Source organism: Acomys minous (assembly GCF_964271855.1).
Source record: "Acomys minous genome assembly, chromosome: 5".
Classification (NCBI taxonomy): Eukaryota; Metazoa; Chordata; class Mammalia; order Rodentia; family Muridae; genus Acomys; species Acomys minous.
Genome location: NC_140494.1, coordinates 108,100,388 through 108,123,696, shown reverse-complemented (window position 1 = coordinate 108,123,696; position 23,309 = coordinate 108,100,388). Strand labels below are relative to the sequence as shown.

The following is a 23,309-nucleotide window of genomic DNA, read 5'->3' as shown; positions in this document are numbered from 1 at the left end:
ACACTAATCCTTCTCAAATTCTTCCAAAGAGCAGAGGAGGAGGAAGCACCCCCAAACTCACACAGGGAGGCCAGCTTTAACCAGCTACGACTACAACGGCAGACACTACCTCATAGCTATAGGACTCAAGAGGAGAATTGAGCTAGCAGCCATTTCCATGATGCAAGCATATTAAAACGTATTCAGGTGTTTCCTAGCAAACCAAACTCGGCAACACATTAAAGAGATTACATACCACGTGCAGGAGAGGGGGGAAAAGATTATGCTTGGGAAGGAAGATGATTCAACATATGGAAACCAGTCAGTGTGGGCACCATGGTAACCGAATAGAGGACCAAGAGACATGGTGCATTTAGGCTGATGGGGAGCAAGCATTTGACAAATCAACACCCTTTGCATGAAAAACTGCTCCGGCTCTGAATAGGAGGAAGCTACCTCAAGGGGACATGATTAAAACTGTCACAGCAAACATTATGCTCAGTTGGGAACAGCTCAATGTTTATGCTCTGAAGCCAGGAGCAAGACAGAACTTGTCCACCTTCACATACACTATTGTATTAACACTGCGCTACAAGTTTTAGCAAGAGAAATTAGAAATGAGAAAAAAAGATAGGACAGCAGGAAAAGAAAAGAATAATAATAATAAAAAAAACCCACCACTGGTCAGAGAAGACACTGTTTTATATTTAGAAAACCCTGAACATTCTGAAAAACACCGATCAGAACTACTAAATGAAAATAAACAAAAACTGTTTTAAGGGCAGAATGCTGTGGAATCGTCCCCTTTTCTGTAAGCATGCCTATTGATACTGCCATCGTCCAGGTCTTGTTTTGACAGACACATTATTTAGGCATTATGGTTTTGGCTTCTCTATCATTTCTAGGAGGCACAATCTCATACTTGACTTGTCACTCCTATGGCTCTTATCATCTTTCTGCCTGCCTCTCTACCATGTTCCCTGAGGTATAGGAGCTACAGGGTAGATGTGCCGGTTGGGGCTGGGTACGGCATGGTCACTTCTCTCACCCGAGACATGTCAGACATCATCTGCAAATTCCCCAGGTGGCCATTTGCCACCAGTCTGCCTTTGAATGGTGAGGACATCTTATCTGCTCTTGTGGAGTTTCTTCTTTTTCAAAAAAATTTTTTTAATTTATTAGTAATTTATGCACATTAGATGCTGATTGTTATCCCCTGGCTCATATCCTCTCGTTCCCACCCTCTCTTCTTCCCACTTCTCCCTCTCTTCTGCCCTCCTCCCCTCCCCTAGTGACAGGGAGGCCCTCCTTCCCCACCATGTAACCACAGCTTATCAGATCTCATCAGGATAGCCTACATCCTCTTCTGCGTGCATGCAAGGCTGCCCACCAAGGGGAAGTGATCAAATCTTGGGCACCAGAGTTCATGTCAGAGGCAGTTCCTGCTCTCCCCTGCCCCCATGTGGAGAATGAGCTGTCTATGGGCTATACCTAAACAGGGGGGGTCTAGGTTCTCTGAGTGCATCGTCCTTGCTTGGTGCATCAGTGTGTTCTTGTGGAGTTTCTAATGTGGAATGATTGTTCTGGTTTTCTTTGATGTCAGAATAGAGATTCCCCCTAAAGAGTTGTGGTCAGTGGTTGCTTGGACCCATTGTTCTCTGGGTCTTTGGGGAGGTGTAGTCATGGTAGAAGAAGAGCACATGGTGGGGAAAAAAAAAGCTGCAACCCTCCTGGGGGCTGGGAAGCAGAGAGCAAAAGAGGTCCCAAATGTCTCTTTCAAGAGCATAGCCAACCTGGTGGTCCAATTTCCTTTTACTGGGCCCCATCTCCTGAAAAAAAAGTTCTACCACCTCCCAGGAGTGCCCCGGGTTGGGGTGCTACTTTTTCAAGACGGAAATTAACAGGCGTTTGGGAGGATATTCTAGATACAAACTATAGCAATTGGATTAAAAAATTATGAAGGGAAATGAATCAATTTTCCCCCAAAGAAGACATACAAATGAACCATAGACACATGAAAAGATGCTCAACATCACCCATCACCAGGGAAACGATGTCAGCACCACAATGAGATGTGCTCTCTTACCCATCAAGATGGTCACTATGAAAAGAGCAGATGGTGGTGAGGGTGTGCTATTGGGACCCTTGTGCACTGTTGCTAGAAATGTAAAATGGTGATCCCTTAAAAAATTAAAAACTTCCTTGTGATCTAGCAATCTTACTCTTCATCTCCAGTCAGAAGAATTCAGTGCAATATATCAAAGAGGCGCTTGTGCGGCAGGTATGAGAAACTCACCTTTCCTTGGTACTGACTGGGCAGGTGTTAAAAGTATCATTAGTGTTAACGGTAAGTTACTTATGTTCTTATTGCAAGCTCTCCTATGGATGTTCATCTTCCTGTAATAACAAGATGATTGGAGTATGGGCAATTAGACTCTCCTTTCTTGTCTTCAGTGCTTTGAGCAAATGAACTTCCAGTTGAATAGTGGGGCTACCACTATGACAGCATCAGATATCCGGAACGCTGTGGACACCTTGAGAAAACTCTCTAACAAGCACATCTGGTTGCCCCAACTCCTGAAAACACAATCTCATCTAGGGATGCTATAAACTGGTTACATCAGGCTTGTAATATCACTAACCTTTGAACTCTTGATGATCTAGAGCCATTTCCAGCAGGGCCAGAGAGGAGCACGTCCCCTGGTCCCCTAAAAGGGAATGGACCTAAGTGGTGGTCAGTCAAATTACTAATCTCAATGACTGTGACTGATTCTAAGAGACAAGATTGCAGTTGGTCTAGAACAAATGGCGGGGCTTTGGTTAGGATATAAGCAGGTCTCTTGGGCTCTAAAGCGGTCAACTAAGAAACTCTGTAGTGTTGCCTGGCCTGGCATTGTAACAACAGGCTTGATAAAAAGGCTTCTCTCAAGAGATCTTTTCTGTCTCACTTTTAGCAGCATGTGCACTAAGAGAAAGAAGTGGCAGAGGCAGCAGAGTGCCAGAGGCTGGTGGAGAGGCTCATGGAAGGAACTAAGCAGTCAGGTCTACTATATAGCAGGAGAGGAAGCAGTTGAACTATCCCAAAAGTGGCCAGGGTAAGAAGTAGAGCCATAGAGCGTGCTTGGAAAGCTGAGACTGAAGATGGGTAAAAGGCTGCAAGGAGCCAGGGAGGGGAAACTGCCGGCCAGGACCACTTGAAGGTGTTAGAAATCCATCAAATCTTTAGTTCCAAGAGTTTCAGACTTCAGGCTAAACGCTGTAACACTGGCCAGTGTTAAGGGCTAAGGCATCCACGTGTTCTAGACCTGCGCAAGGAGAGACCTGCTACCACCAAGGAGAAAGGAATCCTGGTACTTAAAGCTACTTGGATTCTGCGAGACTGGCTGAAGAACCTAAACTCCCTCCCCCTCCCCTGAAGCTTTAACACCTTTATATCCATGGGCCCTGCTACATAGGCCTGGGAACAGGTGACACTGCCCGCTGCTCCCATCTGCCTGCTGTTGCTGTTCACTGCCACCCAACACAAAGGAGACAAGGGCTGCCTGAGATCTGAGATCGGCACTTGAAGAGCTCCTTGCCCACCCACAAGTTCTGTCTATCCTGTGTATAGACGTCACACAGTCCTTTAAAAGGACAATTCATCCACGGATGAACACTGAAGACATTAAGCTCAGCAAATACACACGAGAATATATATTGCATGATTTCACTAGCTGTGGTAATCAAAATCATAGGCCCAGGCTATAGGAAGAAAGTTTTACCAGGGGAGTGGAGATTAATTCTCTCTGGGCGTAGAGCTTCAGCATGTAAGAAGAGAAAGTTCTGGAGGTTGTTGCGACAGTGTGAGTGTACCTAATGCCACTGGATGGCAGTTAGAAATGGTTAAGGTGGCACACTTAATGCTGTATTTCTTACCATAACAATAAAGAAGTGTCAAGCATGTTCTCGGCTTTGTAGCAGATGGATCTAAATGTAGAAATCGAGTGTGTCATTTCTTTGTCTAACTCACTGAAACAAAGTGGCTTTAGTTGCTCAGTGGCCACTGATGACCTGACACTGTTATTCCCATTAGCTTTGGGTAATTTAACCTGAGGAGCTCCAGGATGATAAAGGGATGCAGGCATTGGCATTCAGGTGCACATCCGTGCTGGACATGCAGCTGCTGCAGCAGCGGGAAGAACCCCAGTGTCCCTTTTCAGTCTACCCCACAGATCACGAAATGACTTACATGACAATTTGTGTACAGTAGACTTTTTTTTTCAATGATAGCTGAATGCAAAAAGCCACCAAGCACTTCAACCTGTTTTACACACTGCACAGGAGCCAGGAATTTCTTCACACACTGAATACCAATCATTCCTGCCACAAGAAGTAAATATGCTAGAGTCCGCACACTTCCGCTCACTTTATATGCCATGGATGCTATGTTTATATAACAGCATCATTTGATAGAAGGATTTTATGAGAAGTTCCTTTTGAGGTAACTTTAAGAGCATGTGCCATTGGCTTTCTGTGGGCCGGGAGTTTGAGTTGTATCTTTCCCCATTGTCATGAATGCAGGGTCAAGTAATACTTGGGTGATCACAGCTTTTTATTTTACTTGCTATATAAAAGCCATTGTTTGTTCAGGAAGACAATATCTTGTCCTTGCTGTGGAGCAAGGCAAGTGGCTTTAGCAGAGCAGAAGCTGTGCTTCGTCTAATGATGGATGATATAAAAACTGCTGGTGGTCTTAGTTTTCTGTAAAGGATAAGACTTTTACACAGTGATAGAGCTCCGTCTCCCCGCAGCTAGAAAAGGATGGTAGGCCGAGAATGAGCTCATCACCAAGGGTGCAGAGAAGTCGAGGAATGCTATGTGCTGATGCTCAACGGACACTGCCAGGCTTCCTTCCTGCCACATGTTTTCTCTTGGTTTTCCCTTTTCATGAAGATTTGTTGCTTGTGGTAGAAGAAGAGTTGCAACTCCGTGACTTGTGATTCCAGAGCAACAGGACTCTCTTGTTACATCTAAATACATCTAAATACAGAACCGGCCATGATGGGCCACACCTTTAATCCCGGCACTCAGGAGGCAAAGGCAGGTGGATCTGGCAGATCTCTGAGTTCGAGGCCAGCCTGGTTTACAAAGAGTCCAGGACAGTCAGAGTTTTGTGTAACAGAGAAACCCTGTCTCAAAAAAAAAAAACCCAAAACACAAACAAAAACAAAAAACAAAACAAAAAAACAAACAAACAAAAACAAAAACAAAAAACACCAAAACATCGGGAGGCAGAGGCAGGCAGATTTCTGTGAGTTCGAGGCCAGCCTGGTCTACAAAGCGAGTCCAGGACAGCCAAGGCTACACAGAGAAACCCTGTCTCAAAAAAAACTCATCTAAATATATACAAAATTAACAGGGAAAAACTGATTTTCCCAGTGCAGGTGACATGTCTAAGTTGGAACCAACAATCACTGGCCAGGCGATTTGGATTATCAAGCCTAGACCATATGTACACCCTGTGGCCAGACTTAACTGCCAAAAGTGAAGGAAGAATGTAGATGCAAAATAATATTCTCCCTCTTCTGTACAACTATTGGATAAAGTTAAAAAAAATATACCCAAGAGGCAAGTAGGTTAAATGTCCAGGAATATTTGTTTATCAGAGGTTTGTGGTTGTTTTTATTCTTTTTCATTTTACCTATTTGCACAAGGCCACTACTCTTCCATATGATTTGAAATGAGCCTTTCTACATTTAAAATTGAGAGTGCCTCCAGCTGCTTTTACATTCAACAGCCCCCTCTTAAGCTGTTTGCTTGTTATTAGTGATATCATAAAATTATACAGTAGCCATTAATACAATGAAAATGTACACAGAAAAAAAACATAGTGCATAAAAGACCAAACATTAATAGCCAAGATTAATAAAAGAAACGGACTTCATGATTCACGGGCCACCTTTAGGGAGATTATAGAGAAACCAGGGAATGTGTAATTAAATTTCAGTTTAAACTTACAGAAAATGTTCCAGTGTTTTTGTTTGAGAACTGCTGGACAGCTCCACAAGCTGCTCAGCCACCATATGCCACCCCTGGAGAACTTTGTTGTTGTTGTTGTTTTCCCAGAAGGGCAGCGTTAGAGTGAGCTTCTGCTATGTGCCTGAGCACTTAATAATCCAATAAGCTAGTATTATTTTAAATTATTTTCAAGTTAATGTGCAAAAAATATACACACACACAGCATAGTACCCTGCTCGTGTCCTCTCTCCTCCCATCCCTCCTCTCCCCAACGTCTTCTCCTTCCTCTGTATGTAGCCCTTCTACTTTTATATCACACACACACACACACACACACACAGACACACACACACACACACAGACACACACACACACACACACAGACACAGACACACAGACACACAGACACACACACACACACACTTTTACAGATGAGAAAACATGTGATATTTGTCTTCCTAAATGTGTGTGCTTAATTGGACAAGAATATCTTAAGACAATGTGGACCCCTAGATCAAACTTCTGACTGACTGAATGAGTTTTTTTTCCTGGATTGTGCACGGGAATCTGTGCTTCTCACCCTTTTAACTTACATAGCCTGGCACTTGCCACAGGAATAGTTCAGAGATCAAGATGTAAAGCATCTCCTTTTTTCTTTTGTTTTGTTTTTGTTTTTTTCAAGACAGGGTCTCTTTGTGTTAGCCTTGGCTGTCGTGGACTCTCTTTGTAGAGCAGGCTGGCCTTGAACTCAGAGCTATCCACCTGCCTCTACCTCCCGAATGCTGGGATTGAAGGCGTGTGCCACCACGCCTGGCAATCTCCTTTCTTCTTAACTTCGGGTCATAGTTAACTTATACAGTCACTTCACCCATCTGCCCCCCTGGCACTTGTCCTACCCTCCCGCTTAGCTGAGGCCTCACTATCTAATACTGCAGAAAGAGCACAGAAGCAGCAGTCAAGAGAGCGGGCTCAAAATCCTTGCAGAAGTTCTGTCGACAGCCTGGTTACCTGCTGACCCGTCTCTACTCTCACAATTTGGCTCTAAACTAGGTCTTCATCTACTGCATTCCATAGACCACACTACCGGAGGAAGAGGAGAGATGTGACGATGGCAGGATGTGGCTGTGTTTTCTGGGTCCTTAACTCATCTCTGACTTAATTACCCAGACCTTAGGTAGAAGACCTACCATGCCCTCTTGCAAGGTGACATCTGGAAAAAGAGACTTCTGTGACACTTGGCAAATATTTGCTAGAAATATGCAGAGAAATGAAGAGCATTTTGATTGCACCCGGAAACTCAGCTCATGCTCCTCAAGGCTTGTCCCCTGTTGGGCCACACAAAAGCTCCGTGATCAGGAAGGCCTGCGCAATCAGAAGGCAGTTTTATATTAGGGCTACTACTTCCTCTTGATCATGTGGCCTAAGGTACACGACGATGGTGTTTCAATATTCCACAGTGTGTTCATTACTTTTTGTATTATTTTGACCAATTGTATTATTTGACCAAATAAAATTATTTATTTAAAAATACTTATTTAAATCAATCTCCATCACATATTGTCATTATCAACTTAGAACACCTATCTAGACCTAAACACATCTTAGCTCCTAAACAATGAAGCTTCATTGTAAAACTAAGCTACCTGGTCCTCAACTCCCTCAGATACTTGAGAAGTAGTAAACTTGATTATCTGAGGATGCCGAGAGTGCAGGCTAGTAGCTCACCAATTGAAAAGATGACAGAGACAGATGTCTTCTTCAAGGCTGTCAAACACAAATAGCCAAAACACTAAGAATGTAACATCTATATAATTCCTGATTGTGTCACGGTTCTTCTTGCCATAGGTAATCTATTGTATATATGTGTAATAATATAAATGTATACGTACAAAAATAAAATAATTAATAAAAAATAATACCATAAAAATTTATTTAGTGGGGCGGAGGGGAGGGTACGCTATGGCATTTGTGTAAACTCGCTGAACTGTTTGCAGAAGTTGGTTCTCTCCTCCCATGGCATTGGTTCTGAGGACTGAACTCAGGACTTCAAGTTTGACAGGTGGTCCCTTTATCTTCTGAGCCATCTTGAAGGCTCTGAAAACATTCTTACACACACACAGCACACTTTCTTTAATACCCTGGGTATTTTAACCAGATCAAGTTGACAATCAAAACTAGCCACCTCACATACTCTAAGCCATGAGAGTGAGGTGTTCCATTAATCAACAGAGTGCCCTCACTAATAAAACATGGAATCAACAGTTTCCCTTGTTGCCCTTCTCCATCTCCTGGCGCCTGCTAGTTTACACTGGGGGCCAGACAACTAAAGGCTACTGGACAAATCTAGGCTGCTAGCATGCCTCTAAAAAGACAGAGACAGAAATACTTTTAAAACCTCTTTTAAAGTTTCTTAAAAATGAAACGAAGAGAAAGATGTCACTGTTGCAGCCTACGTGATTCACCCTTCCTGACCTTAGAAGCGTAGGTGTGGCTGCCGTGTCACGTGTGCATCAGTAGGTGACAGAGAGGAGAGAGGCTATGTCTATACTCAGTGTTCTGACCTATGAACATCTGAATGTTTAGTAGCCTAATACTGCCTGAAAAAAAAATAGTGAACTTGAGACGATGACCAGTCTGGTGTCATGTAGGCCTGGCCAGGCTCCCAGCAAGCCAGATACTGGAAAAACCCCACCAGGGACTGTAGGTGCCTAGGCAGGAGTGAGCCCAAGAAACATGACCCTTACATGGCACCACAATGCACCAGTGGGGTATAGCAATCCTGAGACCACTCCTGAGATGACCTCAGACACTCAGAAACCCAAGGTTCCAATAAGAGGAACAAGTAAGTGGTAGAGAAATGGAAGAGAAAGAGAAACAAAAAGAATAAGCAGGCTACCAAGATGAGACTTGATAGCCTATGACCTTATAGTGGGGGAGGTCACTAACACATTACCATAGCTGTAGAAGCCAAGTGGCAAAGCTACTGCAGAAGGCACCATGGAGTTAAACATCAGTTCTGGCCGATTTTGGAATCATAAACCTGCCAGATAAAGTATGGGCTGGGGAAAGGAAGACCTGGAGGAGAAGCATGAAGGAGAGAGAAGAGACAAAGAGTGGGAAGAGTGCTGTGGGGAGGAAAAGAAAGGAGCTAGATACTAGAAAACAAGGCTTCCCCAATAATGAAAAAAGTTAAAATACAAACTTAGATAAGTAATAGAAAGAGAGTGTAAAAAAACTACATGTATTTAAAAAATTAAGGTAAACTCAGAACACTACTAAATGCAAGGAGAGAAAAGGGGAGGGAGTACAGAGGCAAGACCAAGCCAAAGAAAAGAAAACCAGAATTACCCAATAATGAAAAAAAAAAAAAACCCAGCATGTATCAATAGACAAATGCCTAAAGAACAAATACTAAAAACACGAAAGTACTGATTAAAGTGTTATAAAGTTCAGAATAACAGTGGTGGACAAAAGTACAGACTTTGGAGCTGCTTCTGAGTCCTTGAAAACTGGAGGCTGCCAGTTGTGTGCAGAGTGTGGCTGAATCAGTTGAGCTTGTGGGGTGCTTGTGAAAGGGAAAATTTTTAATTAGCATTAAAGCAACCAGAACAGCAGAGCTCTCTAACTCATAAGTGCAGGTCAACAGGTATGCTAGCCCAAGGTCCCAGATGATAAGTCACAAAGAATGCGGAGATAGGAGACAAAGGCCTATTGAGTGTTCCAGGGACCGGCTGGCCATAAAAGATAGGGAGAATACACAAGGACAAATTCCTGAGAGAAACAGGTACCAGACATGGTCGAGTGAGTAATGAGCCAAGACCCCTCATCTGATCTTATGGTGTCTACTTAATCCCCCCCTTGAGGCCCGCACACAATGTTCCAGGTTTGAGTTTAACCAGATGTGTCGTTAGCTCAGATAAACATCTACCCTCAGGTTCCAAGAAAGACAGGAACCAAGGACTGTACCCATGTGATTAAGTCTGAGCTTACCTCAGATCTGCCTATGCAATTTGCTGATGTTCAAATGTTTAAAACAACCAATCGTGTGTGGCCGCGCCAAAACTTCCCACTCCCCCCGACCCTTGCCCATATAAACCCCTCACCCCTGGGCCTCTGGGTCGACCCCTCTGTCTCCTGCGTGAGATACGTGTCGACCCGGAGCCCCGCCAATAAACTGCCTCATGTGTTTACAGCAAGACAGTCGTTTGTGTGTCTTTGGGTGCACGCCATCCCGAGGCTTGAGTGAGGGTCTCCCTTCGGGGGTCTTTCACTTGCTTGTTCCACGGCTTATTTTGTTGCTGAGTCTGCCCTGGGCCCATGTCTGATGTCTGTCAGAGCTCTGCCTTTCTTAGTTGCCTTCCTTTGTGACACAGGGGTCTCTACTGGACACACTACACTTTATGGGCTGGGCAGGTTCTCTTTCTTCAGACTCCCCAGATTATATTCCCTGGGATGACCAGCGTTTTAGCTTGGTGTTCCCTCTGTAGTCAGGATGTGGGAGGCAACAGCAGCATTAGGTCAATGGGGGTGTTTATGTAATTTCAAGGCCCCATGAGTGTTAATAGCCGTGATGGAGGGGTGCAGCTGTGGATGTCAGGCACCTCTACAGAACTGCACAGTGCTCAAGCTCTGAGATGCTGAACGTCAGACAGATGGCTCCAGATGCTGACCTACCTGTTTGTCTCTTTCACAGCCATCCGACTCCAACATGATTCTCAATTGATGAGCTCTGCTCCCACCTCTCCCCTGGTCACTTCCCAGCCTGAACAGAGCCGTCCTACTATGTGCCCTTTTGGATCATCACTGTCTACTTTTTTCCTTCTCTGTTGCTTTCATGTATAAAAGTACACTGAAAATGCAGTAGAGCCGTCTGCAGCATTAGGCTGTAGTCTGCCTCATTCATTTTGGCTGCATTTATCCAAGGCCCCTTCCTGCTTTGATAGGAGATAATTCACAATTTGAGACAAAATCAAGTGTAGTGGATGCCACTGGGTGGCGAGGGTGGAAGAGGTGTTCTCGGAAGACGTCTTATATTAGTAAGTCATCTTACCTGAGGTGTCAGTACATGGGTTTCCAGCTGATCTTTCTCTCAGACTTTCTGAAAGTTTGTGATTTCTTGAAAAACTGAAGAGAGAAAGAAGAAAGTGGTACGGGGAGGTAGGTAATGGCACGGACAAGAGAGGAGGCAAAGAGTAGAGGGAAGGAGGAAGTTGGAAAAATGACAGATTTTAGGCACAGTGCCAAAGGCTTAGAGTTAGACATGATGTCAAAAAACACAGTAATAGCCAGGCTGGAAAGATGGGCCAGTAGTTAAGAGCACTTAATGATCTTGCAGAAGACCTGGGTTCAGTTCCCAGCTTCCACATGGTGGATCACAGCTATCTATAAGCTTCACAGCTGGGAACCTCTGGATCACAGTTCCAGAGGTTCTAATACCCTCTTCTGACTTCTACAAGCCCTGTACATATATGATGGACATATGCAAAACACAGTCACACACATCTACATATAATACAACAAAATAAACAACCCAGGGTGCAGTGGAAAGACTGAATTAGGGAAGAGAAAGACACAAACTGTAGGTTCTGTAAAATATCATAATTCCTGGGGCATTCAAGGGAAAATCCTCAAGAGGAGATTTATTTTTGTACTTAGCTTAGTGCCCCTGGTGTGTTGCTGTTGTGCTCCCAAATCTGAGTTATTATCATTATATATATATATATATATACATATATATGTGTATATATACATATACATATATATATTATGTATACACACACATATATATGTACAGACACACACACACACATTCACCTTGGCTGCCTGGACAGCTAATCTTCCTTTCAAATGGCCTCCCCTCTCCCTCTTTTGTCTGATAAAGCATGTGAGAAACTCTTGTGGCTTCATGAAGTTTTGTATGGGGTCACAAAATCCAAGCGATCAGAATAAGCATCCAGACTGAACATGATGTTTTCCCTGCCAATGTAAAAAACCACGGTATGAATTCTAGGATGAGAATCAGGAATAAGGATGTGCATGCAGAGCCACAGGCCATGTGGTCCTTTGATGACCATCCCAGTTCTCCATCAAATGCCACTTGCAGAACCCTCTCTTGTTTCCTGGTTCAAGATCTTCCCATCAGTTATGTCACTGAGCTCCAGAACTGATGAATATTACTGGCCTGGCAAAAATGAAGAACTCTAAAGAGACACGTGCGTGTCTCAATCTATCAGACTATTTGAAACAGTGATCCCAAGAAATAGGAATTTCCCCAGGAATCTCATGCTGGGAGAAGAAAAAGATTGTCTCCTGGGAAGAGGTCTCACACAGTTCTTACGGCTTGTCAGATTGTCTTACAGAATGGGGCAGAAGCATGGACTACGGTGTGTCAGTGGTGGGTGGGAGACCACATGTTGAGAGGGAATGCTTAGATATACGCATCCCTAGCCCTGTGTCTAACTCTGCTCTCATGTCAGTACCTGAAGGTGAATACATCCCCTTTTACTATTAATTTGATTGCTTTAATTGGCTTTTCAAGGACAGGCGGCCATTCTTGGCTTCTTGGGGTACAGGCATGACCCCAAGTTCTATAACAATATCACTTTGCTGAGAAGAGGAAAATCAGAAACCCAGAACCAAAAGGTCAAGCTAGTTGGAGGAAGACGGAAGTTTTGTGTCCTCTATCTGGAGACGTTGGCATCTGTATTTGACTGGTCAAGAACCCTAAGCTCACTGAAGCACATTTCTCCAGGTTACACTATGGGTAAAGCATCAGGGTAGATTTACCTCTAGTGTACCTGACGTTTTTATCTGGGTCCTAACTACAGAATCATCATGCTGTCACAATAACCCAGCTCCCAGTTAGGTTTTCTTCCCAGTTTTCCTGTGAGTCACCAGAGAGAGTCTGTGTTTACCCTTATTCCAAAAGCACAAGTGAAGCCCCAAAGCTTCAAATACTGACCCTGAGTATATCACACTCATGCATACCTCACAATGCGTCATGTTATACCTAACAGCCAGTGTGATATTTACAACATTTTTTGAGAGAGAGACTGCAAGAGGGCAACACCATTTGCAAACTGCTTCTGATTAGCAGGACAACTGGGCCTGCACAACGACCTAAAGACCAAACTGAGAGCTACAAAACACCAGTGCTGTTGTTTCCCAGGCGAGAGGGAACCACACTGTGTAGGCCACAGGTGGGTCTGACTCCTGGCCACCCAGCTAACCCACAGAAAAACCCCAGGGGACAGCCCACATTAACTGCCATCTGGCGAAGGACCGTGGGATTTCTCTGCAGCTTTGGGCTCTAACTGCCCACCCATCTAGTGCTTGCGAGATCTGTGACAGATATAGTCTGCTGCTTGTGTGATCCGGGACAGGGAGTGAATGAACAGGCAGAGCAGACGTGAGTCCCTGCACAGGACACAATCCACATTAACTGCCACCCGAGGACACAATCCATATTAGCTGCCACCCGAGAAAGAAAGAGTGTGGGGCCCCAAACTCCTTTGAGTTCTCATCTCTCTTAGCCTCCCAACTGCTTACTTGCCTAGCCTGGCTGGGTCATGGAGCAAATAAGTATACCCCTGCCATCCCAAAAAGGCCTGTGGAACTTCTGAGGAGCTTGGAGATCGGATCCCTCAGCCCCCTCACGCCCCAGCTGCTTACAGCTGGGAACATACTTTGTGACCCACAGAGCTGAATCCAGGTGCTGCCCATGGTTGCATTAGCTGCCATCCTGAGAGTAACTTCAGGGCTTGGTCTTTCTCTGCCCACCCACCTGAAGCATACTGCTCAGATATAGTTAAAACTCAAGGCAAGTAGGGCAAGCAGAGACCTGCTGAGGCCGCGATCCTCATATCTGCTATCCTGCTAGCAGAACCTGGCTTTAATCTCACCCCACCCACCTGTAGCCTATTGGTCTGATCCACCTAGGTCACAGAGCAGAGACCTGTGTAGGCTGCACCCCACATTAGTGACAGTTTTGTGAGCAGTTGGGGCTTCTAATCTCTCTTGGCCTGACAGCAGCTTACCAGCCTAGCCCAACCTAGGAACAGGGAACTATCTGGAACATAGCAGATAGACAGAGCCCTGCTATCTCAAAAAAGACTGTAGAGTACCCAAGCAACTGTGGGCTTAGACATCTATCAGCCTACTCCTCTCCTGCCCTACCCAACTGGGACACAGTCAGGGAATCCAGCTGAACTGAGTGGGGTGCAGGCTCTAACACCCACTGTCCAACATCCTGAGGAGGCAGCTGGGGAACCCTAGCAAAAAACCTTTGGCTTGGAGTTCTGGTTACTTGCTCCCAACCTGCCTGGCCAACCTGGATCACAAATAGTGACCTTATTGGAGGAACCTCTAGGCCTGCTAACACCAGGACAACCAGATGCCTAGAGGACAGTGCAGGAGACTAGCAACAAAACTCAGAGTCAAATAACAACACTAGAATCCAGTGAGCCTAACACAGTAAGCCCTGGAGATGTGTATAACCACAAACACAAGGAGAACACTTTAAATCAGAGATGATGAAAATGATAGAAGCTTTGAAAGAGGAAAATAAATCATTCAAAGAAACACAGGGAAATACATCAAAAGAGATGAAGGAATGAACAAACCCTATAAAAGAACTACAGGAAAATACATCCAAACAGACAAAGGAATTGAATAAATCCTATAAAGAATTACAGGAAAATTCAATCAAATGGGAGAAAGAAATGAATAAGACTACCCAAGACCTAAAGAGAGATTTAGAAGCAACAAAGAAAACCCAAGCTGGGGCAATCTTAGAGTTCCAAAACATAGGGAAGAGAAAGAAACTGGACAAAGCCATGCAAACCAAATACAAGAGATGGGAGAGAAAATCTCAAGTGTGGACGATACAATCAAAGTTATCGATACATCAGTCAAAGAAAGCGTTAAAACTAAAAATTTCCTGACACAAAACACCCAGGAAATCTGGGACACTATAAAAAGACCACATCTAAAAATAATAGGAACAGAAGGAGAAGACTACAAACTCCAAGGCCCAGAAAACATTTTCAACAAAATCATAGAAGAAAATTTCCTCAACCTAAAGAAAGAAATGCCCATAAACATACAAGAAGCCTACAGAATTACAAATAGCATTGTAGAAAGCTTCTGATCTTAATTGGGCCAGTGTTTCATCCTGTCTCTCACAGGACTCATATTAAGCCAGGAATCTCTCAACATGTAGGAACACAAATGCAATCCTTGGATTGCTTAACCATTTTCCCCAACTTTGGAGCCCCCTCCTAAGGCATTATATGCCCCAATTCATTCAGTCTGAAGAAACCTTAAGAGAATTATATTCCATTCCCTCTAAGGTTGGTTGGGTAGGTTTCTGTTTGCTCTCTTGGTCTACAAATGCTTATCTTCATTGGGAGGTGGTTATAAGTTATTATTGGTCTTAAACAGAGAGAAAACTAGGCTGAACTCAGGGATGTCTCTCCCTCCCTCTGTCCCCTCCCCCTCCCTCCCTACCCCCCATCACCCCCTCCCTCCCTTCTCTGTCATTTCCCACTGTCTGATGGAGCTGTGTGTTTTCTCTGTGCCTTCTGGGAGTCTCTTATTGGCACATGGACCCACTCTAAGACCTGTAAGTCAGTTTCCTGAATTCTTCATTCAACTCCTCCTCGGGTTTCACCCGATACTCACAGGCAACTCTTCCTGTCCAAACAGGATCTCCAAATGAGTCTGTATCTTGGCTTCTGGTCACTCTGGACAGGGAGACCTCAAAATCAGATCAGAAAGAAACAATAACGATTAGAACCAAGTGTTTAATTTGCAAGGCGGGTTCACTGACAGCAAATCCCTACCTGCTTTTATCTGAAAATTCCTTACCTCCATTGACAGACATTTTAGCCGTGTATAGAACTGTGTCACAGACACCTTTTGAAAGAAATAAAAATTTTAAAAAGAGAACACATTGAAAAATTCTCAGACACTGCTCTTCTACTTCCCAGCTCATATATATTCCATATATATATTCTAGTTGGCATTTGAATAATTTCTCACTCACTACACCCTTTATCTTTCTTTTCTTGTTGCTTCCAACACCCTCCCCTTTCTAGTGCAGACTATCATGTGTACATGGAGTTCACTTTAAATGTATCCTCTCCGAGGCTCTGTAAATTCTCCAAACTCTATACATGTAGGACTTTCTCTGTGTTTAGGATATTTATATTGTTTGTTTATTTTTACCTGTCTGCACATGTGTGTGTCTATATAGGGGTTGGTGCATGCTCATGGGATGCCCATACAAGCCAGAAGAGGGTGTCAGCTCCCCTGGAGCTGGGGTTCCAGGAAGTTGTCAGTTGTCTGACTGTGTGTTAGCGACTGAACTCTGGTCCTCTGCAGGAGGAATGCATGCTCTTTATGATGTTTCCTTCATTCTCTTTATTCATCTTCTGGATCTCCTTTTTACTACTTTTATTGATTTCTATCAGTTTACCTTTGAGTTCAAAACAATCTCTATTGTTTTTTAAATTACATGTATTATCTATAAGCCTGGCTAGCAATTAATCAAGACACAGACACTTATTATATTTTAAAATAGCCTTAGTTAACCTGGGGCAGGGCAGTTATCAATCTTCTAAACTACTTCCCATAGTGGGACAGGCATGGAATCCCTGCCTCAATCCTATGGCATCTGCTTCCAATAACTTTTATCAAGTTACTTCCCATCCATAATCCCAAATACTTGCTAATGTTTTTCATTTGGGCTGGATTCTCCATCCACACCGCTGGCCATGTGTTTCTCCTCCATCTAACCCATGGTGGCCTTCCTCTCTTCACTTCAGGTCTCTCTCTTTTTTCCTCTTGGCGGTCTCTCTTCTTCCCAGAATATCTCTCTCTCTCTCTCTCTCTCTCTCTCTCTCTCTCTCTCTCTCTCTCCTTCTCTAAGCTCCACCTATCTCCTTTGCTCTGCCAGGTGGGATGGCTTTTTATTAAACAAAAGATGGGCCACACAAACAGCAAACAGTAATTAGCATCAAAATACATCAGACCATCCCCCAACAAACTGCCATTATTTTCATTCTATGGCTGCATTTACGGCTCAGGAATCCGGAAGGAAATTATGTCTGGCATTAGAAACCTAGCCAGATTTCAGAAGGTAGTGAGGTCATGGGTCTTAGGAGAGAATCTGCTACTGTCACTTTGCCAGAACCAGCAAAATTCCCATCTAAATTCTGAGTCTCATTCTTTTATACCCACAGATAACTGTAGCTATCACATCAGAAAAGCTTCTGTTTACAACGAATGGAGACCATCACAGGAAGCCACAGCTGGACACAGCACAGAGACCAACAGATCTTGGGGAGGCATCTACATCACAGCTCCTGCATCTATGGCTCAGTAAACACTGAGAAAGAGGAAGCAGAAACGTTGTAAGAACCAGAGGCCCAGGAAGTCAGCTGTGAAACAGTCTCTCCTAGAAATGTCTGCATAAACAAGACCAGAATAGCCATATCAAAGCCATATTAATGTGGAAGGTGGAGAATCTCGTTCTGGCAAAGTACCCAAAATCCAAATATACTTTCTGCTGATCAAAGTGGCCAATAGTGGTTTGGCACATAGCAACAACCAATCAGGGATAGACATGTGTGGCAAGGACTGTAAGCTTTGCCACAGGTGAAAGCAGTCTTGGCGGGCTTTACCCTTAGACACACCATGGATACCTTGAGATAGACTGGGTGGAGCCATCCTGGGCCTGGAATTCAGGAAGCGGACCTGGGGACTCCACCTGGACTACTGTTTTTCTAATCGACCCTCAATGGGAGAAGGAGACCACCCTTCGCAAGGGACACAGGCAGGCGGGGGAGGAGAGAGCAGCAGCAGGTTCAGACTGGGCTTGAGCGCATGTGGATCAGCCAACAGGCCGGACCAGCACGCAGGCCAGAGACACCTAGGGACTTGTCCCGGGGAACAGATACAGGAAGGTTCACTCTTTTTTTTCCCTTTAACCTTTTTTCCCTCTTGTGTAAGCTAGTTGGGTTGTATAATAAAGTTTAATTGTTAAGAAACAGAGCCTCCAGACATGTCTGTCTGTACAAAAGTCATCCAATCACATACTGTAAAACCTGTTCCTTTGTCTAAAACCTATATAAACCCTATGTTTCCTGAGCTTGGGGCTCTCAACTCTAACCACTGTGTGGGTGAATGTTGTGAGTCCTTGCTTGAACTTGAATAAACTACCCATGTGTGCTTGCATTGGAGACAACTCTTAGGTGGTCTCTGGGGGGCGCATCTTGTGTTCGGGGCTTAACAAATAACTTTGAAATGACATAATTAAATGCATGTCGACAAGTGCATTGCCAATAATCTTCATCTGAGACAACTCCAATAGGTAGAATTCCCTTGCTATAGCAATAGGCTTTCTAATACCATAGTCTTGTCTGTTTTCGAATTTAGTTAAGTGGTGACTCCATTGCCAAGGGGCCTTATATAAGCTTTGGAACTTTACACAAAGTCACCGGAAGGCACCCTTCACTGCCAGCCTCTCTCTCTCTCCCCTCAGCTTCTCCTTTTGATTTTTTATACATGTCTATTCCAGGAGAAATGCCCAATAAACCTCTATTTGCAAATCTAACATCTGAATGTACTACCTTGGGAACCTACTCCCTAATATTGGTCTTCTGAAAAAAAATTTTTTTCAAGCACCAAAGTGTCATGATTTAGATATTCAATATCTCCCTATGCAGAAGGCTTCTGACATGGCTGGTAGGTAGGAGATATTTAACTAGTTAGCTTAGTGAACTGGGGTCAGGTGACTGGTGTATGCCATTGAAGGAGGTGCAGGAAGTGGAAGGATGTTGCCCACTAACCCCAGCTTCTATGAGTTTAGGAACTTATCCCAGCACACACTTCCAGCTGTGATATTGTATTTCACTCCAAGTCTGGCTGATGAACCAAAATCTCAGAAACCATGAGCCAAAATATGTCTTTCTTCCTTATAAGTTGCTTATGTCAAGTGTTTTGTCATAGCAACAGGAAGCTGGCTAAATCCCAGGGCATGTTAATTTTTATTTATCCCCAATCCTTTATTCCAATCAGGATACATTGTACCACTCAATCTGAATAGTTGTCATTCTCTAACCATGCAAATATTCTTTAAAAAAAAATGAGAGCAACATCTCTGTTTTATTTTTATGATTCTTTCACTGGATAGATTTCAGAGAAAATAGAGCAATTACCCTTTTCTGCTGTCTTTTTATGCTCTCAAGAAATTCTTAGCTTGCTACTTTGGTTTAATTCGTTGAGAGGGAAGCCTATCAACTAGACCGTTATAGCTGGTGCAGCCCACTTAGTTATTCATGCTTTCTTTACTCATTCTTATCCAATCAATCATTCTTTGTTTTTTTTTCTTTTAATTGTTTTCTAAGTGATCTATTGAGTTCAGCACTGCTTTTTTTGTAATGAATTTCCATAGTGTTTCTTGCTTAAGTGTTTGTTTTATGTAAGAATGTCTCTATTCTGTTTTTATTTTCCTAGTCTATTTTTAACAAATGATGGTATAACAGTAAGGAGTGGACCAATCCTGTCTAAAGTGATTGTGGAAACTGAAACCCCAGTTATAGTTCAACAAGGTAGTTGATAATTTGATGTTTTAGGGGACTTAGGTTTTCTGCTTCCCTGGGTTTTGTAATTAAATAAGATACCTCCCTTCCTTTCTTGCTCTGTTAGGATCATTGGTCATGGCTCAGAGAAGCAAACATTTTTTGCCAACACTAGGTGTGTTGCTAATAATTCACTTTTCCATACACTGTTTAACTATTAAAAATGTAGGTTTTTACACTGTCCAATGGCTGATAATAAAACTTCATAACCAAATAATCCAATTTTAAAAATGAGGTACAGAGCTATACAGGGAATTTTCAACAGAAGAGTATCAAATGACTGAGACACACTTAATGAAATGCTCAATGTCCTTAGCTATCAGGTAAATGCAAATCAAAACAACTCTGAGATTCTATCTTATACCATCAGAGTGGCTAAGATCAAAAACTGAAATGACAGCACATGCTGGTGAGGATGTGAAGAAAGGGGAGCACTCCTCCATTGCTGGTGGGAGTAGAAACTTGTACAACTACTTTGGAAATCAATCTGGTACTTTCTTAGAAAATTGGGAATAGTGCTACCAAAGACTCAGCTATAGCAGTGCTATACCCAAAAGGTTCTCCCCCATACAGCAAGGACATTTGCTCAACTATGTTCATAGCAGCTTTATTCGTAATAGCCAGAATCTGGAAACAACCTAGATGTCCCTCAACCAAAGAATGGATAAAGACACTGTGGTACATTTACACAATGGAATACTACTCAGCTATTAAAAACCAGGAAATCTTTAAATTTGCAGGCAAATGGGTGGGTAGAATCGATCATCCTGAGTGAAGTAACCCAGATCCAAAAGACACGCGTGGTATATACTCACTTATAAGTGGATATTAGCCACATAATACAGGATAACCACACTACAATGCACAGATCTAAAGAAGATAAATAACAAGGAGGACCCTAGGGAGGATGCTTACTTCTCATTCAGAAGGGCAAATAGAAGAGACACCAGAAGCTGTTGAAGAGAGGGAACAGGACTGGAGCCAAACCATAGATGTCCTCTGAAAGACATCCATTTCTATGGAGAAGCTGAAACTCACGGCCAAACTTTGGGAGGGTGCAGGGAGTCTTATAAAAGAGTAGGGGGATGGAAGGACCCAGAGGGGACAGGAGCTTCACAAAGAGCCAACAAATTTGGGCCTAGCCTACAGAGACTGATGCGTCAACCGAGGGCCATGCATAGAGAGGACCTAGACCCCCTCTCAGATGTAGCCAATAGGCAGCTCAAGTCTCCATTTGGGTCCCCTAATATGGGGAACAGCGGCTGTCTCTGACGTGGACTCTGTTGCCCGCTCTGGTAGAGTGTCCTTCATTAGGAACATGTCTGTTTTTATCATCTAGAACTTCAGCTGAGCATTCCTGTGTGGGCACCACTGGCCAGTTTGTGGTGCTGCTGGGCAGAAGGCTTCTAAAACCTGCTTACTGCCTCCTTTCTCCGGCAGCGATAACCTGCCAACCTCTGAGTACTAGCAATTTGCAAGGTATTGATTTCTCTGACTTTTGCACTCCTTCCTAGAATACACACACAGACACACACACATTGTAAAACTTGTTCCTTCCTTTATACAATTGGATTTCTCTTATTTTCTATGTTCCGACAATTGTCCAATTTCGATCTTTGCCCTGGAATTTTAGCACTGTGTTTTCCTTTTAAACCAGTTCTTTCAGCACTAGTATCAGCTGATGCCCTAAACTCATCCCTACTGATATCAGTAACATCACAATCCCATCTCCACTGGCATCACCTGCTGCTCAAGCCTGTCTCCCTCAGTATTGGCTAATGCTTCAAATCCCTTCTCAGAGAGTCAGGTAGAGATGTCTTTGGGACATTAACTGGTATTAACAGTGAAAGACTTAGCTGCAAACCAAAACCGTTGTAACGCATTTCTGTAGTAGAGACTGTAATAGTTTTAATAAGACTTATAAATATTCTAGGCAACATTTCTTGGGTGACCTGGACTATCTGGTTGTTCCTCAGTGACAGGGTTCTGAGGAAAGAAGGACTGGGGGATCGAAGATAAGGAGGTAGGTAAGTTTGGGCTGGGATGTCTTGCATAATATTTATGGCAAGTAAGCTTATTAAGAAGCGCATCAGCCTCTATTCTATTTCCAGGGAAGAAATGAAGGATGTCAACAGAAACTATCATACAGTGGGACAAGGTCAGTGGGAAGCTAATAAAACAATGCTGCACCCAAGGAACACAGGTATCCCAAGAGCATCACAGACTGTTCACACAGTGGCCTTGAACTGAGGACCATAGCCCCCATGGGGTGGGTAGGGCTGGATCCTCAGAATCTGAAGCTGAGCTTCGAGGCCCCTGGTCCTAGGCCATTACTGGCTCTGCCAAGCATATACCTGGTTTTGAGAGGGAACTGTGTTCCTTATCCACCCAGGGCCTCAGGGAGGGAAAAGCTCCCAGGGCTCTGGCCCCCAGCTGTTACTCACTCTGCCAAGCATGCTCCCAGGTTTGAAAAAGCTCCTTCTCCATACAGCAAAGCCTCAGAGAAAAGCCTGGATCAGACCAGATTTCAGCTTGGCTTGGTACAGAGGGGAACACTGAACACTTTCTGTGAGTGGCCCCTGCCTTAATGCCAAAACAGTTGGAGAAACGGTTTCTACCCTAATTCTCATTCTCTGGATTAGGGGAAAAAAAATAGACTCAGTCAATTAACTTAGTAACTCATGGTCAAAAACACCTTTTTATGTGGGTAGAAATTATCTATTATGTAGGGAACATGGTGCAATGTGGCAACAGAAGTGGATTCTCACTGCAGTGAGCCCTTCTCCCGTGCTCTCAGTCTGTCTCACATACTTGTTCCATTGCAGTATTCAAAGTGGGGCAGGGAGGATGTGGACCCCTTGGATCTACACCCCTGGGGTACCAAATGTTCACTCAGCTGCCTGTGCTTGCCTTAGGGAAAACAGACAGGTGAAGTAAAACCACATTTAGCTTCTTCAGTATGTCCATTCCCGGACTCTTTGCTCCAGCCGTGCCCTGGAAGTCTTGCCTGGCCTCCCACACTCCCACAAAAATGCTTTTGTCCACAGGGAATCATCAAGGGGACGCCACTGTGACGAAATGACATTAGAAAGGCCTCATTCCACCATCTTGTTAATGTCACAGTGGGGTGAATCCCGAACACAGACATCCTGCCTGTTATTGGTCCCATGATTTATTAGGATCACAGCATCAGAGCTGTAGGCAACTCTGATTATGTCCTGAAGAGAGAGAAAGTTCTTCAGTTCCACTTCTTCTGGGGGAAATGAGGGAGTGTTTTGTTTGGTTGGACTGAAGCTGCGTTAGGGAGGAGAAAGACTCAACCCTGTGTGCTCTGAACAGCGAACAGCGAATTGATACACTAGGCTTCTTTGTCTATAGATTGTTTACTCTTTCTCCCTCTATCCCTCTGCATGTGCACATTTGGTTGGTTTTGTTGCTGTCTTTGATTTGCTTTGAGACAAGAGTCCCACAGGATAGTCCAGATTGGTTTGGAACTCTCGCTGTCTCAAACTCACAGTCTTTCTGCCTCAGCATAAATGGTAGGGTTAAAAAATATGTGCTCCCAGACCCTTCTCTAATATATATATATATATATATATATATATATATATATATATATATATATATATATATATATATATATATGAACTCTCAGCCGAGAAAAATGCAAAGGAATATTTATTATTGTAA

At 43.7% G+C, this 23,309-nt stretch overlaps 2 protein-coding genes across 10 annotated transcripts in view; both read right to left on the bottom strand.

Annotated features, from left to right (window-relative positions):
- The window catches only part of LOC311598529 (NXPE family member 1-like), a 124,323-nt gene extending 112,487 nt beyond the window's left edge, over positions 1 to 11,836 (bottom strand). The window contains exon 1 of the mRNA XM_084783644.1: positions 11,791 to 11,836. The gene's annotated coding sequence lies outside the window, so the exon portion shown is untranslated. The remainder of the gene's footprint in view (positions 1 to 11,790) is intronic.
- NXPE4 (neurexophilin and PC-esterase domain family member 4) overlaps positions 1 to 23,309 on the bottom strand; it is a 212,515-nt gene that overhangs the window by 72,117 nt on the left and 117,089 nt on the right. For 3 of the 9 annotated variants that reach the window (XM_084783631.1, XM_084783629.1, XM_084783628.1), the window contains exons 2-3: positions 15,658 to 15,733; positions 11,027 to 11,100 (exon numbers count right to left, since the gene is read on the bottom strand). The exons of 1 other annotated variant lie outside the window; for it this stretch is intronic. The gene's annotated coding sequence lies outside the window, so the exon portion shown is untranslated. Of the gene's footprint in view, positions 1 to 11,026; positions 11,101 to 11,790; positions 11,885 to 13,661; positions 13,766 to 15,657; positions 15,734 to 15,843; positions 15,892 to 23,309 lie in introns of those variants that run through there. 5 more of the 9 variants (XM_084783634.1, XM_084783633.1, XM_084783632.1 and 2 more) reach the window with 4 other exon arrangements.